The 17594-nt window shown below is 38.6% G+C and overlaps 1 protein-coding gene across 10 annotated transcripts in view; it reads right to left on the bottom strand.

Annotated features, from left to right (window-relative positions):
* si:zfos-588f8.1 overlaps positions 1–17371 on the bottom strand; it is a 59617-nt gene extending 42246 nt beyond the window's left edge. For all 10 annotated transcript variants that reach the window (XR_009783948.1, XR_009783949.1, XM_061738298.1 and 7 more), the window contains exon 1: positions 16996–17371. The gene's annotated coding sequence lies outside the window, so the exon portion shown is untranslated. The remainder of the gene's footprint in view (positions 1–16995) is intronic.
* Between the last annotated feature and the right edge of the window lie 223 nt (positions 17372–17594).

The following is a 17594-nucleotide window of genomic DNA, read 5'->3' as shown; positions in this document are numbered from 1 at the left end:
TTCCTGGTGGGCTTACACACATTCAAGGGTGCATAAGTGTGCCTAGCTGCCATGACGTATATCAAGCCCCTATCACCTCCCTAGGGAAAGTGGAGCCGGGGCCACTGAAGTATCCATCACCGCTACAACTCTCTCTGCATGACCTAATGGGGATGAGAGGGGCTGGCTCAATGCCAAAGCAGGCAGTATTGTCCCCTGGGCAAAAGGAGACACTAAAGCAGGAAAAGTACAGATTCACTCTGTGTTGCATCTCTTTGTATGTGTTCACCCTGCGGTTTTCGGGCTTATGCTCTCTAAAAGATTCATAGAGCCATTGATGGTGATTGCTCCTGTTGCTGCCGAGTAGTGGTAAATCAGCCTCAGGCCTCAGACTTAGAAGGTGCACTTGTGCTGAAAACGGCTAGAGCCATGTGATCTACTTAAATATGCAGGCTTTTGTTTAAAGGCACTACAGCCTAGAATAGGGAATCAACTTATCCAAGAAACACCAACTGGCCTCAACAAAACAAACAGAGAACTATGAAGCGAGTGTGAAGAAAAAAACCCAAAAGAAACTTGCTCATCACCTCCCCCCATCTTTAAGTAAGCTTCCAGGCTGGCTGGTCGCAAACAATAAAAACTGAGCTAAGGAGCATCTGTTGCTTCCGTCAAAAGAAACACATAAAAGAGAGAGAAGCCGCAGGGATCCAGTCTTTGACTTTGTGATATTAGCCTATTCATTCAGAGCACATTCTTATAGTCAAGGCCATCATCCCTACCACGAGTGAACTGCTAGAAAAAGGGACAAAGGAACAGGGAGATCATACATTCACCAATGTTTACCAAACTACTGACAAAACTATTCACATCTCTCTTACTTTGGTTAGTTTTCCAAACCATGACTATATACAAGCCAACCAGCTGTCTGACCCCAAAATAATTACCATGACAGTGATGGAGAATGATAATCAATCATTCATCTGAGTGCACTGCATTGATCTGCCACTCCCAATATCATGTGTCAGAGTCATGTATTGACAAACTACAGAGGGCGGCTGTTCTTTTGACATCCCTCTGAGGTATTTATGACCCCATCTCTTTTGGCGCTTTTCCACTAGTACCTAGTCGGATCGGCTCACTTCGACCTTGTTTTGACCAGTGTTGTTCTTGTCGGCTATTTTTAAATTTTGTTTCAGTCTTAGTCTTGTTTCAATCGCCGTTGTTATTTTTTGTCATATTTAGTCGAACTCATCCTTTTTTTATTTAGTCACATTTTTGTCGACTAAAAGTCGAGCATTTTAGTCTTCGTCTTAGTCCATGAAACCGCAAATTTATTTGTTTAGTTTTAGTCAACAAAAACTATTGGCATTTTAGTCTAATTTTAGTCTGACAATTATTTTAGACATTTATCACTAGATCAAATCGAAAAATATTTTCCATCGCATTCTCTCATCCTTTTGATAAAAATGTCAATTTTAAGAAATACATCTAGAAAGGGAACATGAATTGACATGAATTTGCACATTTATTTGGATCACAATTCAGACACATTGATGGTTACATTAAAATAAATATACATCTGCGATGAAAATAAAATAAAGTGCCTAATGGGCTAGTTCACTCCCAATGTATAACAAAATAGTCTACTGTAAACATCAGCATTTTGGCAATTTCTTGTTTTTGATATTTTCTCCTGAAAACTGCACTTACGACGTATGTCTGCTTTAAATAGGCTAAACTTGCAATCCAACTGAAACCATAGTTGCCCCACCAATAGAATAGTACATTTCATTAATTCTACACTATAAGTGGCTGCGATTGCTACATGCTAAGAAGCTAACGTAAGTTAACTAGTAGACTAGTTTTGGGTAGGTTTTATTGTAGTAACATTAAGCTGACAGTACACTCAACAACACAACGTTGATTTAATGTTGTAAACAACCAGCAGCATACTTTATGTTAACTTAGCTTACCTTGATTTCTTTGTGGTAAATGGAGATGTGTCGTTTCAGGTTTGTAGTGTTCTTTCCTTTCAACTTATGACCGATCCCCGTGCAAAGCATTATTATTTTATTTTATGAAACCTCCGTGTTGGGTCTGTGTGCAGCTGCGGCTGCATGCTGGGCTGGCGGCAACTTCAAAAGCTTTGTTTGTGTGTGTATGGGGGAAGGGTATGTTCGATATATGCACCCTGACCACAATGCCAATACAAAGTGATAGACAACTGTGTTCCCGGACAGTCCCGGTGAGCATTTGCGAACGCACAGCGGCGCTCTATGGCAAAAGAGACAGGAGGAAGTGATACGTTCATTATAATTATATATTTCGTATCGTCTTTGTTCGTGAACGAAAATGACCATAGATTTTAGTGGAGTATTTATTTTGTGAACTATATTTTCGTTTAGTCTTTATTAGTCAATGAAATTGCATAATGATTTTGTCCTAGTTATTGTTTATACACGTGTTTTTTGTCTAGTCCGGTCTCGTTTTCGTGAAAAATGGGCGTTGACGAACATATTTCGTTTCAGTTTTCGTGAACAACACTGGTTTTGACGCTTTTCCACTAGGGGTCTAACCGTGCCGAGTAGATACTTTTTCTGTAACTACTCTGCCGAGGTTCTAAGAGGGCTGTATCTGATGTCATCACACTACATGCCACTGATTGGTCAGGGGGTTGGCCAGTCAGATGTCCGAGTCAGGATGTGAACATCGTTTTAAGAGCGACTCTGACGACGGCTTCTTGTTCATTGTATTCGACAATCAATAACACAAAACAAAAGTCTGCTCCGTGGTCCAACTCTGAGGTGCAGGCATTCCTAAATCTGGTGGCTGAGGAGACAATTCAAAGGGATCTAGATGGGACAAAAGGAACGAAAATATCTACCAGGTGTCCATAGCTGCTCATGGCTACCAACAGACTTTTCAGCAGTGCAGAGACAAGCTAAAAAAAATTAAGAAGCCTCGCCGCTTGAAGCCTTCAATCACTCTCATTTTATAACTTGATATTGAACACACGCCACAGACCAAGCAGTACATATACCATCTCCAGGTTCTACATCTCTAGTGGCGTTTTCTTTTTCTTTGTGTCACACAATCAAGGACGTCACAGCAGCTTCGCTCCAACCCCGCCTACTTCTGATCCGGGTACTGGATTGTAATGGAAAAGAAACTAGGCAAAGTTGAGTCGAGATGAGTAGAGCCGACTAGGTACTACTGGAAAAGTGCAATTTGACAAATGCACACACAAGGAACCCAAGTGACCTGAAAACATACTGGGAAGTCTAATTTCAAACTATTTGAAATCATGACTTTGTTGCTCCTCTTAAGGCTGAAATATGGTTCTGCGTCACACCAACGCAGAGCACACGCCGCAGCCGTGACGCCGTGCTGAACCCTTCTTACTTCTCCGTCTCTCCGTTTGGTCGCGGTGCAGTACCCCCCACGGCCACTAGTTAGTGATCTTTTTCTGAATGGTTTATCCGACTTTTTCCGGTCACAGTAAATCAAAGAGATAAGGACAACTATTGTGCAAAAAACAAAAACAAAAAAAATCACATATAAACGAAGAAAAGAGCCCTGGAAGTTCACTACTGATTCAAACCGGAAACCGGAAATGCTTGGCTTCCAAGTGAACCAATCACAGCCCTCTCGGTCTGCGTGTGGTCTGCGTCTCCTCGACGCGTAGTTACAATTTTCGGGAGGTGCACGTCAGAGACGGCGCAGGTGACGGCGTGTCCTCTGCGTCGATCCAAACCACACGCCGTAGGCACGGCGCCATTTTGACGCAGAAGCATAATTCAGCCTTTAGGCCTTCATGTTCTAAATTGGTGCTTGAGGCATTGAAATATCACTTTCAGCCAACATTTTTATGAACTCTTAGTTCATGTACATTTCACAGCAGGTGAGTAATCCAAGAGGGCCAAGTACAGCCTTACACTACTCCCCCATATCTTGACACCAGTCGACTTTAGCTGTACTGCTGTTTCTTAACAGTTTCCTTAAAATTGCCTTTCCTTCCACGACTCCTGTTAGATCACAGAATCCCCTCCAACTCCCCTAAATGACCCCCCACTGGCCACCCCCTTCAGCTCCAAACCGCTTAACTTTTGGTACTGCTGTTTTAACTCAGTCCAGATGACATGCCTTAGTGAGTAAAGGCAAGAGGAGAAGTGCAATGTTAAGGAAACTGGGTTTGCCATAAACACCCACATATTGGTGTTTTTAATTAGCAGCCACTTCATTATTCTACTCAGACACTCGCACCAAAGATCAAGCTCCGCTGAACAGAGCGGAAAGCCCAAAACAGATTCAAATAGAATACAATACAAGTCTTTGAATTTCACCAAACTTATCATAATCCTAAAAAAAGATTCCGATGCGTTTGGCTGATCCACACAGATTCCTGGAAATATAGGTTCAAATTTCCCCAAAAGTATATCACAGGTTTGTAAAGCTAAGGCCCAACGTTATTTAAAGCAGAGATTAATAGAAGGATAAGACAATACAAAGCAACCAGAGGAAAGGAATAGATGTTTTCAATCAGTGTGATGAGCTGAAATTGTAGATCCACAGCAATGTGTTCATGTGAAATACACCAGACCATTGAGGCCATAGCATGTCTGATTTAATGCAATCCAGAAGCCTCCGCTTCTAAAAATTGTCTCATTCTGCTTCGTCTCATTCCAAACTGGTTGGTGGTGACGGAAGATTTGGGAGAGTTTTCCAGCCAGCCATGGCAGCAATATTTAGAGCAGCAGCAGACAAATAAAATACATTGAAAATATGCAGTTTCTGTATTACAGAGGGTAGATGGGTGGCATATGTTTTGCCATTGGTGGCAAAAATAACATCACATCGGTATTATGTATATTATGTTATGGTATTCAAAGTTTGATTCGATGCCAGATTGTGTCAGGCCACTGATGACTTGCCAGAATGGTTGGTGATATTAAGAAATTATTGAGTAAGCAATCACAACTAAACCATTAAGTTCTCGGAAATAACAATTATACTGTGAAAATCCTTCTGAAAGAATACAATTTCTCTTGGTTCACTTGAAAAACAGAATATTAGCTGTTACTAGGGGTGTAACGGTACACGCAGTCATACCAAACCGTTTCGGTACAGGGCTGTCGGTACGGTGCAGATGTGTACCGATCCGAATACAATGTTTCACAGTAGCTAGTTAACAGGCTTGTTTTGCAGGAAGAGCATACTTCAAATCCAAGTTCCCACATGGACACCTTAAGTGGAAGTTTGTAGTCAGCACTGGAATCCCACATATTTTTTTTCTGCTAGCAGACGTCATGGCTGATGATAACAAGAAGACGGAGCTTGAAGACCATCCCTTATCTTTAAGGTCTCCTGTTTGGGAACACTTCAGTGTCCCAGTGAAAGATAATAACGGACAAAGAGGGGGGGTTTAAGTATAATTTTAGATACATTTTTTGTATTATATTTTGTTTAATTTGAGAGGACTTGGTAATAGATCCTTTTTTTAATGTTTAATTTTAAAATGTTATGTTATTATGTTAAAATGGTACAAAGGGGGGCACCTTTGTTTGCAAAAGTTGAAATTTAAACCAAAAGCAATTTTTACGTTTTGTGTTTTTTTTCCCTTACTGTATCGAAAATGACCGAACCGTGAACTGAAAACCGGAGGTATGTACCGAATCGTGATTTTTGTGTACCGTTACACCCCGAGCTGTTACTCTTTTATTTTAAGTATTTTTTAAGTGTTGCTTTGGGAAAACAAAAGTCTAGTTTATTAAATTAGCATTGTTTACTTGACACTAAGGACTACATAATAATAATCAGGTGATTATTTGTAATGACATTAAATCTGTTTTATGGGTACATTTTTCCCTTCAGGTTTTTGAAAAATATTTTAATAATCCAAAAGGAAAATTAAACAGTTGCAGTGAATTATCGGCAAAAAAAAAATAAACTACTTAAAAATAAAAAGAACTAATAAAGAAACTGATCATGCTTTCCATCTAGTTTTCTCACAGTCATTGTAAATTGTTATTACAATCATCAGGAATGGCATTTTGTACTCAACAGCAGCATAGCTGAAATAAACCATAACGAAGATACACTCCCCCACCACCAACACCAACCCCCACAACCCCATCCTCCTCAAAACATTGTTCAGACAGACGTACAATCCACTGGAGATAGCATCATTTTATTGGGCTGCATGAGTAGACGCCTATTCAAATTTTTTCATTAAAAAAAAAAGCTAACATTTCCTTGTATCAAGAAGGATATCAAATAAAACTGAATTTTTTTTTTCATTTTTTTGTTTGATTCAGGTGCATTTGATATTGGTTAACATCACGTCCTTAGGGCAGTCTCCAGTCTGGGAAGCACTTCCTGCCCATTTAGCATGATGACCCACAATCACACACACAAACATAGAGCATGTCATCTGGAAATGTGAGGCAGCTGCAGGCAGAAACCAGGAAGAGAGGAGAAAAGGAAGCAAGGCTAAGGAGGCAGACAGAGGGGATTATTGTACACGCTCACTCATGTGGGCTACCCAACACTAAAAACACTTCCCAAACACATGACTCCATTGTAAAACCAGAATAGTTGTCGCACTGCACCAAATACATACTTACTACCGATGCCTGATCGCATACCACATGCGGAAGCAAATTTTTCTGTGTTCAATAGAAAAACAGGGTCCAGACAAGTGGATACAGTCGCTTTCTGAACATCTATTATGATTATTTGTAGGTGTAAAACAAATTTATAATAGTATTTGATCGTCTTTGACAGGGAGTAAAATCTTAAATGTCTGCAACATTTAATACATTCTTTAACTTCAGTTTGAAGCAAAAAAAAAAGATGTCTGTTGGATGTAAGATGTGCATTCAGGCCACTTTATTAGGAACACTTGGTAATCCTTCATAATTCATGAACTAGTAGACCATAGTATTCTGCAAATTATGTTTAAAGCTCATAAAAAAACTTTACCAATCAACATTCAGAAAAGATTTGAAAAAAGAAAAAGCAAGTATAACTTAAAAGGAACAGAGATTTTTATAAAACCAAGATGCAGGACAAAATTGATGGAACGTTGTGTTTCTGTGAAAGGAATCAGTTTATGGAACAATCTGAACAAAGAAAACAAAGAATCCAAATCAAACATTACATTTAAAAGAACAATTAAAACCTGTATGTTAAGGAAATATAACGAAAAATGTTGAGTTTGATTGACATACCCGTAGGCGTGGTAATTTTATTTAATGTTATTTTAATTTTATTTTAGTTGTTTTTATTCACTTAGTTTTTTGTTTTTTTTTTAATTATTATTAAATGATGTTATTTGTGAAAGGGGCAGATCAGATAAGATTCTTCTTCTTTCTGCTCCCTTTTCATTCATAAGTTAGGAACATTTGTATTTGTGTTTGTATTGAATTGTTTTGTTTTTTGAATGAAAATAAAGAATAAAATGAAAAATGAAATGAAATCCTAATAAAGTAGTGAGTGTATATACACCACCGCATAATGAATAAAAGGTCTGCTACGATGACATATGGGTAAGCTGGAAGTTTAATGCATCAACGTGTGGATCTTCCCATTCATCCATCCCTTTCTGCTTATCCAAGCTTGAGTTGTGGAGGACAGCAGCTTGTGCCAAGAGGCCCAGAACTCCCTCTCCCCAGTCACCTCCCTCTAGCTCTTCCGAGGGAATACTGAGGTCTTTCCAAGCCACTTGGGAGCTATGATCACGTGTCCTGGGTCTGCTCTGGTTTCTCACCCTTTTCCAAGAGAGAATCAAGATCTGAGGTTTGGAGGTATGGAAGTCTAACCATCCGCATCTTCTTAAAAGTAGTGGAATAGAGGGTAACATGAAGAAAATCAGATTTTTAAAAACTGTAAGAAATTACATTTTTGACAAAAAATTCAAGACCACCAAAGACATTTTCCAAAAGCCCTAACATTTTCTTCAACAGTAAATTCTGTTTTCTTCTAACTGATCATATCGGGTTTCTTCACGCTCCCCCTGAACTACCTGGCCCAGACATCCTGAATGATTTTTGTCAGATGAAATGTAACTTACATATGGAGTCGTTCATCAGTGGCCAGAGTCTGACTGCAGGGTAAAAATAGAGTAAAAACAAACAGAACAGAAAGAAACTCAGCCAATAGTGAGCACATAGCCAAAGTCTACTGTTCCCGCTCTAATGCTCTCTTGTCCATTTTTTTTCCATCTCTTTCCCCTTCTGTACCTCTCGTCTGTATTCTTCTCTGCTTTTTTTTTTTCACTTCTCCTGTCACTCTTCGCAGCCCTTCAGGCATTTGGTGGTCAGATTGAGCTGCAGTCAGCACATTGGGACACAGAGCTCAACCCTCATGCTGAATACAGAGTGTCCAAACCATCCATAATACAAGCCCTGTATTGGTGCATCAAGATGGGAAATGTACATCAAAGAGGAACTGAGGAATTATGAATCAATGATTTAAGAAGTAATTTTGCTGTAAAGTTGAATTTTTGCTTAAATAAAAAAAAAAAAACTATTAACACAAACACACAGATAGTCTACATATTGAAAAATGACAAATGTTGTGTATTAAGCAGCACTGAGACTGAGAATTTGGTTGTACTGGTCTTTACCATCTTGTCCACTGCTGTCTGACACACACTGGCTTGTTTTCGACCAGGCCGCATGTAATGGGAATAGTGTGTCAGCTGTCTGGCCTGACGACATTTATTCATACTTTCCTCACATTATTTCAAAATGAGTAAGGAACAGCCCATGTTCGTTTGTTGAGACTTGTTCATTATACTTCAACAAATATGTAAACAAGTCAAATTTGTAGTAATACGTTCATACTTTTAAAACATTTAAAACATAGGTAAAAAGTTTTAATAAACCAAACTATACAGACATTATTTTTTTTAAACACGTTGCCTGTTCAATTAAAAAAAAATATATATATATATTAATAAAGACAGTGACGGCCATACCGATTATGAAAAACAGGATTTCAGATACTTTAAATATTAGTTTGCAGTCTAAAAAAGTGACCATAAAGGTAAGCACACAACCTGGGTAAGCAAATGAAAAACTGAGATAAAGTAAAGATAGCTACAGTGAGGCAAAAAAGTATTTAGTCAGCAACCAATTGTGCAAGGTCTCCAACTTAAAAAGATGAGAGAGGCCTGTAATTTTAATCCTAGGTACACTTCAACTGTGAGAGACAGAATGGGGGGAAAGAATCCAGGAAATCACATTGTAGAATTTTTACTGAATGAATTGGTAAATTCCTTGTTAAAATAAGTATTTGGCCAAAAAGCTCCTCTGTCCTCCACTCGTTACCTGTATTAATGGCACCTGTTTTAACTGGTTATCAGTATAAAAGACACCTGTCCACAACCTCAAACAGTCTCTCTCAAAACTCCACTATGGCCAAGACCAAAGAGCTGTCAAAGGCCGTGAGAAAAAAAATTGTAGACCTGCACCAGGCCGGGAAGACTGAATCTGCAGTAGGTAAGCAGCTTGGTGCGAAGAAATCAACTGTGGGAGCAATTATTCGAAAATGGAAGACATACAAGACCACTGATAATCTCCCTCGATCTGGGGCTCCACGCAAGATCTCACCCCGTGGGGTAAAAATTATCACAAGAACGGTGAGTAAAAAATCCCAGAACCACACGGGGGACCTAGTGAATGACCTGCAGACCTTGAACAACTAGTGTCCGACTAAATACTTTTTTGCCACACTGTACATAAGATATACTCAACATAGTGTATGGGACTGGCTCTCATTAGCCATGGCCAAGCCTAATGATTTCATTTTACACTCTAGTGCAGAGCAACAGCTAACAGAGCCTCAGGCAGCGACCTCTATTTGCCCATAATCCAGAGTCAATGGACAGGATCAGTGACCCCCGCAAGAACAAAGGGGCGACATTACAAGACTCGCCACAGCTATCAACTAATCAGTTTGTATCCACAGACACAACACACCCCTCCTCAACTGAAAGGAATGACAGGGGGAAAACATTTTTGGTGGAAAAATGAAAAAGGAAAAAAAGCAATTTCATTTTGTGATATATTGAAAGCTCTCACTAGGGGATAACTGGGAGAAGAACAGAAACCAACACAAAAGAAGTACATATAACATTTCAGCAGTAAAAGAGTAGATAGATGGATGGAAAGATGGAAACTTCATTGATCCCCAAAGAGTATCAGGTGTAATGAAAAAAAATGACTGAGACTTGATCCTTCAGAACAGTCAGCAACATAAAGATGTATATACCACATGACTAGCTGCCGTACAGTGGTCCAATCAATGTGTCCTCCATTACGCTGACGGACAACTTTACCATTCATTGCGGAAAAGTCCTGACTTGCATATTTAAGTCAAACCTCTGACTTTTCCCTGACCATATAAACAGAACAGAAACATGCAATATTAGCACAATCATAATTACAGTAGAGCTTTGTTCCTGATCAGCTTGTATGAAGGTGTTTCAGCAGCACAGGGGTACAAAAATGAGGACTAAAACGCAACATACAAATGCACTGTAACTAGGCCATCCCTGAAAAGTCACTTTGCATCTATTTATAAAGCCCATAAATTCACCTAACTGCACTGAAAGATCATTAGGGAAACCAGTTACTAAAGGGTTGGTGGCATATTAACACCTTGACTCTCCTCTTCTATAGCTGTACTCGATTACTTTAATAAGCCTGTCTATTGGGTAAAAACCCACCAACATCAGCTAACATCTGGCTTTTTAGTACAACAGGAAAATAATTAATCTACATTCAGAGCCTCATTAAATAAGTGCAGTATTTGATAGATAATTTAGATTGAGATAGATATCAATCAATCAATCAATCAAATTTTATTTATATAGCACCTTTCGTCCAAGTACATGAAATACAAGGTGCTTTGACATTTTGATTGAAAAATAAGCATAATAAACAAATAAAAACTGGGAGACCAAAAAGATAAAAACTGGGAGACCAATGCACCCTGACATACAATATAAAATATATAAAATTTATAAAAAGATAAAGGTTCAAGGATTAAGGCTACAAAAAAAAATCAGTCTACAACAATAAAAACAGTAAAAACATTATAAGAGATAGATAAATAAATAAAACAGATACCTTTAAAAAATTTTAAACGGAATAAAACTAAAACTATAAAATGTGATGCTACATAAAAGCCAGACCAAAGAGATACTTAAGTGGTGATAAACTACATAGTTCACTTAGTATCTTTTATGTTGCTCCACACCTGGTTCAGCACACTGGGACTAAAATTAGACTACTTGCTGCAAAATAAGGTTACTTGTTTCTGCAGAATAGGGGGATACTGTCTAATTCTTCCTTTCTCATCTCTTTGAAAGGAATTCTGTGGAATATGCAGGTGTCCCAAGTCTTCTTTCGACCCTTCTTTCCATCCATCTAACTCACTGTTTACTTACATTGATCAAGCCTGCTGCAGGAGGTTAATGGTCAACACCAATGGGACATATCCAATTTTACAAATTGCAGCCTTTTTAAATCAGCTTTCGGTGTTTGGTGGAAAGATATGGACAGCTCATTTGGGAGCTGAGCCCGCAGGTAATTTATCTGCACTGAAGTTATAACATGAGAGCCTGAGCACAAACAATTATAACAGTCAGAATGACATCTAGCCAATCTTGTTTTGACATTCCTCAGCAGCAGAGTAAGTTAACTGAGTTGCAGAGACATTTTTCTCGATGAGTACAAACAAAAATAGAAAGACAAGTCCCTACAGGTATCAGTGCTCTTGACAAGCCTTTTACATTGAGCCCTTCATTGTACCTCATTTCAGACCAAAATGACTGAGACATGGTCAAATCCATGTGTAAATATTATTTAAAAAAAGAGACATATTGTCTCAATCAACTGAAACAGAAATATTTACCATCTTTTGCAGTTCTAAAATGTGTCTGTATACAGCAATGCTTCTTCCTCTTTCCCAACAGAAACCAACATCTAATATTTTAAGGTCAATTTGATATCAACACATACAGTTGCCATTACAACAGTACCTTGGAGGATGTTCCCTCATACATATTTCTTTGTAAGAAGCATTTCAGGGAGAGAATCACCTGCAGAGCAGTGCATGCAGGAATAGACGACATGAAATAGGTTGCATTGAATCCGGCTAATATTCACCAGTGATCAGATATTAAAACAACTTGAATCTGTCAACCACAGCGCTTAAGGAATTAAATCACTGATCTAGTGATGAAAGCTGCGTTGTCCAGGGCTTATGAGTGTTGAACTAGTTTTTCTACATTACGTAGTGAGGCTGGGGTTTAAAACTGCGTCCCAACCCAAGTAGCCTACATACAGAAGTGCACCAGGTGCATTCAGAGACAATGATGCTGCTAAGGGACTCATTAGCAATTTCTCTCTGCTGCCACATCACAACACAGTTCAACCTGTTCATCTGCCCTGGTTCTGTAAGAGACTTAGGCCACGTTTACACGTAGCCGGGTATTTACAAAAGCGGATATTTTCCCCTCTACGTTTTCAAAAATATCCTCGTTTACACGGACCCGCATAAAAAAACGCTGTTAACGTCATTCCAGCCAATCAGAATCCTGGAAAAACTTTTAAGTGTGACTTTAGAATATAAAACAGGTAAAATACAAGAAAATATTGACGGTGGCCAAACTAATTGTAAACACAGGTCGCACACATGACGCTGGTGAGTTTCTGGTGCATAATGTGACGTTCTGAAGCTTAAATCTCCGTTTTCCTCTGTTTTCCTCTGTTTTCCTCTGTTTAGACGCAAACGTGAAAACTGAGTTTTTGAAAATCTCCAGTTTTCAGAAATGATCGTTTTTGGGGGCTTTGAGCTGCGTTTTCGTGTAAACGAACGGCCAAAACGCATGAAAACGCCTCCGTTTTTGCTCCGTGCAAACGGGGCCTTAAATTCATCAGATTCTGAAGCAAAGTATAGAAATAATTGAGTAAAAAGTTATTAAAATAACAAGAACGGGGCTCCAGACAGCACTTTTACACCTGTATCTTGAAAAAAAATAAGGTTAGCCAACCTGAAATATTCCACAAACTTTACATTTAATGAAATCAGATGTGAACTTCCAACATACAGGCCCCATTTCAATCATATTCACTACTTTTCAGGATTTAAAAATTTGCTGTGGGAAACTTGAGTTCTGTCATTCTTTACAAAAAAACAACAAAATAAACCCTAACCCATCTGACCCTGAAAACACTTTCAGATAAGATACACAGACTGAGCCGTTGACAGATCTTTTGCAGCCTCAACAAAGTTTCTTCATCTGTTCGACCTGAAGAACCGACCCCCAAACCTTTTATGTCATCAATCAAAAATAAAATGCTCATATGCAGCTGACCACAAATGACTCACTGATTTAGCAAGAGCAGCTAAAAAAAGGTTATAGAAAAAATGATTGTTGAAGGATTTTCTTTCGTTTTTTGTTTTTGAGACATTGGCCTAAACTATCATGCCTACTAGGTTGTAGTTTCATAGCAGAAAGTTCTTCATTTGATAAGAGTTCCAGTAGAAAACAATAAAAGTTTCACTAATGTGATTTAGCTGCAGGACGTTTTTTATTTAAAAACACCTGCATATTACAATAAAGAGACCATGGCCTTTTCGGACATAACAACCCTGTAGACTTGTAAAGCACACAGAGTTAATAAAGCAGATTTACGGTGTGTTACCTGCTGAACAAAATAGTATATAGTAGCACTGTTGACATCTAGTAAATCCAAATGATTATGAGAAAGCTGAAGAGCAGGATCTAATCGAATGTGATGGAAATCAGCAAAGCTAGGATTGAGCCAGTTATCTCTTCATCCACAGTTTCACAAAATGACATCCACAGGATGTGTGGACAGTTAAACTCAAAGCTGAGCTGGAGGGCAACTAGTATTCCTTCCCCTCCCCCTTCTTATCCTTAACCACTGTCACAGATCTGTGGAGGGGCTTCAGAGCACAAACCATTAGCGGGGGGCCATATGGTCCTTTTCTTTCAATGGATGGCAGCGAGCCACTCCGTAGAGCCTGAGTCTTTTGAAGCCCTTTAAGAAGGTTTGGGCTATGTATTTGTAACACTTAACAGTGCTGAAAAAAGCTTAAAATATAGAAATAAATCTATGCATATTCAGAAAGCATTATATTCCATCCATTTATATAGCTTGTATAATTCAAAACTGTTGAGCTTTAATTAGGACTGTCTTGAATTGATTAAGCTTTTATCAACCGGCTTAGATGTTTCTTGAAATTTGAATGCAGCATCTGGGTACTCCATTATAATGAATATGCTAATGTTTGGTTGGCTGGCGAGCTCTACACAGTGAAGCTAGCATGTGCACACAGCCACAACATCCCCACACGCCTCCTGTTTCCATTCACTTTACTCATGGAAACCAACCAAGGACTTTAACATTATTACTGTGCAGTTCTCTTGCATTATAAGCCCTAATTAGATTTTAGTTCCATTAGTATTCATGCAATGTTGCATATACTGTATGAATAAAATGTGAACGAAAATACTTGATTCAGGAGCCGTCGGGACATGCTCCGCTTCTTAATGAGATGTAATGTGCAGTTAGGTTGCATGTGGAAGAAACATAAATGCACATGTGGTAAAGAAATGACTAGTTATTGCACTAGTTATGAATACATTGATGCTACATCAATGAAATGTGAGTTTACCATCCCAAAATTCAAATATCATTAGGCAAAGAAACAGCATAATTAACACAGAAACTTCATTAGAAGATCTCACATTAAAACCCTGATTTGGTAACATCAGCAACAAACAAAAGATAGCTGCTGAAAAACTAAAATTAAACTAAAGTGAAATGCAGTTTGAGTCAGGTTAAAATTGTTCAAAATGTTGGCTATCCACTGCTGTTAAATATTATAACCTAATAACGAATGGTGAATTTAACAGAAATGGAGACCAATATAATCTGATATGGGTGTTGGGGGCCGATGCTGAGATAATTCACTGATCAGTCATCAAAACCTTATGCAATAGCCCAACTTGATTAATCATGTTGAGATAAAGCATTGTTGATTTTACCTTAACTCAGTAGTTGGATAATGTAAATCTCTATTTTTTTAAATAATTCAAATTGAGAAAAAAAAAAATCTACAACAAAGTTTTCTTTAAAATATGAATCGCTATTGCTCAAAAGAGTCCACCAGTGCATCTCTAAATTCTATTGCACATCAAGCCATACATTTGATATTCATTATTTCCCAATCTTTGGTCTGACTCTTCATTTAAATTCCTGTCCAAGAGTATGCGACTGACAGTGAGAAAGAAAGAAGTGTATATGTTAAATGATTTGCTACTTGGGCCTCTATTCAACACAAAACGTGAGAAATATAGCAGAAGAGAAACAAGCACAGAGTGAAACCAGGAGAGAAACCTCTTGGTAAGGAGCTAATGTGGGTAATTTCCAACTTGCTTTGTTTTTTTTCCTCTCTCCAACCACCCAGTCATGCAGAGTTTTGACAATGTTGCCATATGACAGAAATTAATACCCAAAACGGTTCAATTCAATAATATTTGGAAAGAAGATTCTGTTTCCCTTTTGACAACAGACAATCTGTCATGTTAATGAACTAACCACATCCCTCAAAACTATCTACTCTAGGAGAGATCAAGTGACACATTTTTACACCATTACGGATGTGAACTGTGTAGCTAGAGGCATTCACTGCAAATATTACAGTCAATTGGTTTAGTTAAGTAAAATTGGTTAATTACTATAGCAGGGTAAAGGTAGAAGAGATTATCTAGCCCACTGAACAATGACAACTTCATACATCACAGTTCTCTAGGGATTTCCACTGTTGCCGTCTTCTTTCTACCAAGTTCACCTATGACTGGCAATCATAGCTGCAGTCCGACATAAATTGTGCCCCATGCAAGCCATAAAAACACCAGTTACAAACAACTGGTTATTTCACAAAGCTTCAGCTGCCTCTTCCAGATACATTCTGGCTGCATTTCTCTCAAGAGTGCCCACGAATCATGAGACTGTGGGTTGTTCCCTGCCCACGGTCATGCAGGCTGGTGACAAATCTGCTCCAGGCCTGGGGACACATGAGGACACATGGGGATACTGGGGACACATGAGGACACATGGGGATACTGGGGACACATGAGGATACTGCCCTGCAACAAGTCAGCTTGAGATTTTCAGCTCATGGATACGCAAATTGCAGCAATGTTACATACTGTATGTGTCACTGACCAGACGGAGACCACGCAGTTATTACTAATCACCAGGACAGACAGACACATTTACTCAATACGTGACTAAATGTACAGGACTGTCTCAATTAGAATATTGTGATAAAGTCCTTTATTTTCTGTAATGCAAAAATCTCTTACTTTCTGGATTCATTACAAATCAACTGAAATATTGCAAGCCTTTTATTATTTTAACATTGCTGATCATGGCTTACAGCTTAAGAAAACTCAAATATCCTATCTCAAAAAATTAGAATATTCTGGGAATCTTAATCTTAAACTGTAAACCATAATCAGCAATATTAAAATAACAAAAGGCTTGCAATATTTCAGTTGATTTGTAATGAATCCAGAATGTATGACATTTTAGTTTTTTTAAATTGCATTACAGAAAATAAAGGACTTTATCACAATATTCTAATTTTCTGAGACAGTCCTGTATTCCTCCATTCGTCCATACTGACTGACAGCCTAGGATGTTGAAAATGTTAATGTTACAAGCCCCTTAGAAATAACTCTCAAACACAGCTTTGTCAATATATATATATATATATATATATATATATATATATATATATATATATATATATATATATATATATATATATATATATATATATATATATATACACATATACATACACACACATACAGATAATAAATGTACCGTTTGACAACAACCAAACCAAAATAATACCACAAACTGTGCTTGAGGAAAAGGGTTCAGCAGTATTTACTTCACAAACCTTTTCCAAGCGTGTGTTTCATTGTCCTGGTGAAATAATCCTCAACAGCAACCCACTGGTGAAAAAATAGGGTTTCTTAGGCACGTCGCAGCTTTTTGAGTCCTTTAGCGTTGTTTTTCTCCTTTAAAGGAAACCAGGCAGACTTGTATGAGGCTAACAGCGGTGGAGAGCCAGACAGACAAAGCTCAGAGCTGTGTCAGCTGAAGAGCTTTCAAAGCGAGGAGGAAACGTGGAAAAAAAAACAATCGCATCCTTCTCCGACGCGTACATTAAACTACGAAGCTTCGTTTTCTGGTGTAAATTGGCTCAAAGGAGGACTGTTTCCAAGCAGGCTGGTTGGTTTCAGAGCGGCTAACCAGCTAGCCTGTCGCTACTTCCTTTCTCCTTGTCTTAATAAGAGCGGTGAAAAAAAAGTTGAGGAAAAAGGCAGATTGAACGCAGCGAGGGCGCCCTGTTGCTGCGGCGCTTTTGTTGAGGAACCGCGACCCCTGCAGGACGGAAGCGGTGGTGCAGCCGAATGGCACTGCGTGTTTGTGATTGTCTTTTTTATGATTTTGCCTTTACACACCACCACATTGGGTGCAGATCCCGGGGGGGAC

The sequence above is a fragment of the Cololabis saira genome, chromosome 13, assembly GCF_033807715.1.
Source record: "Cololabis saira isolate AMF1-May2022 chromosome 13, fColSai1.1, whole genome shotgun sequence".
Lineage (NCBI taxonomy): Eukaryota > Metazoa > Chordata > Actinopteri > Beloniformes > Belonidae > Cololabis > Cololabis saira.
The sequence above is the reverse complement of the archived record's forward strand: the minus strand, read 5'-3'. Positions and strand labels throughout refer to the sequence as shown.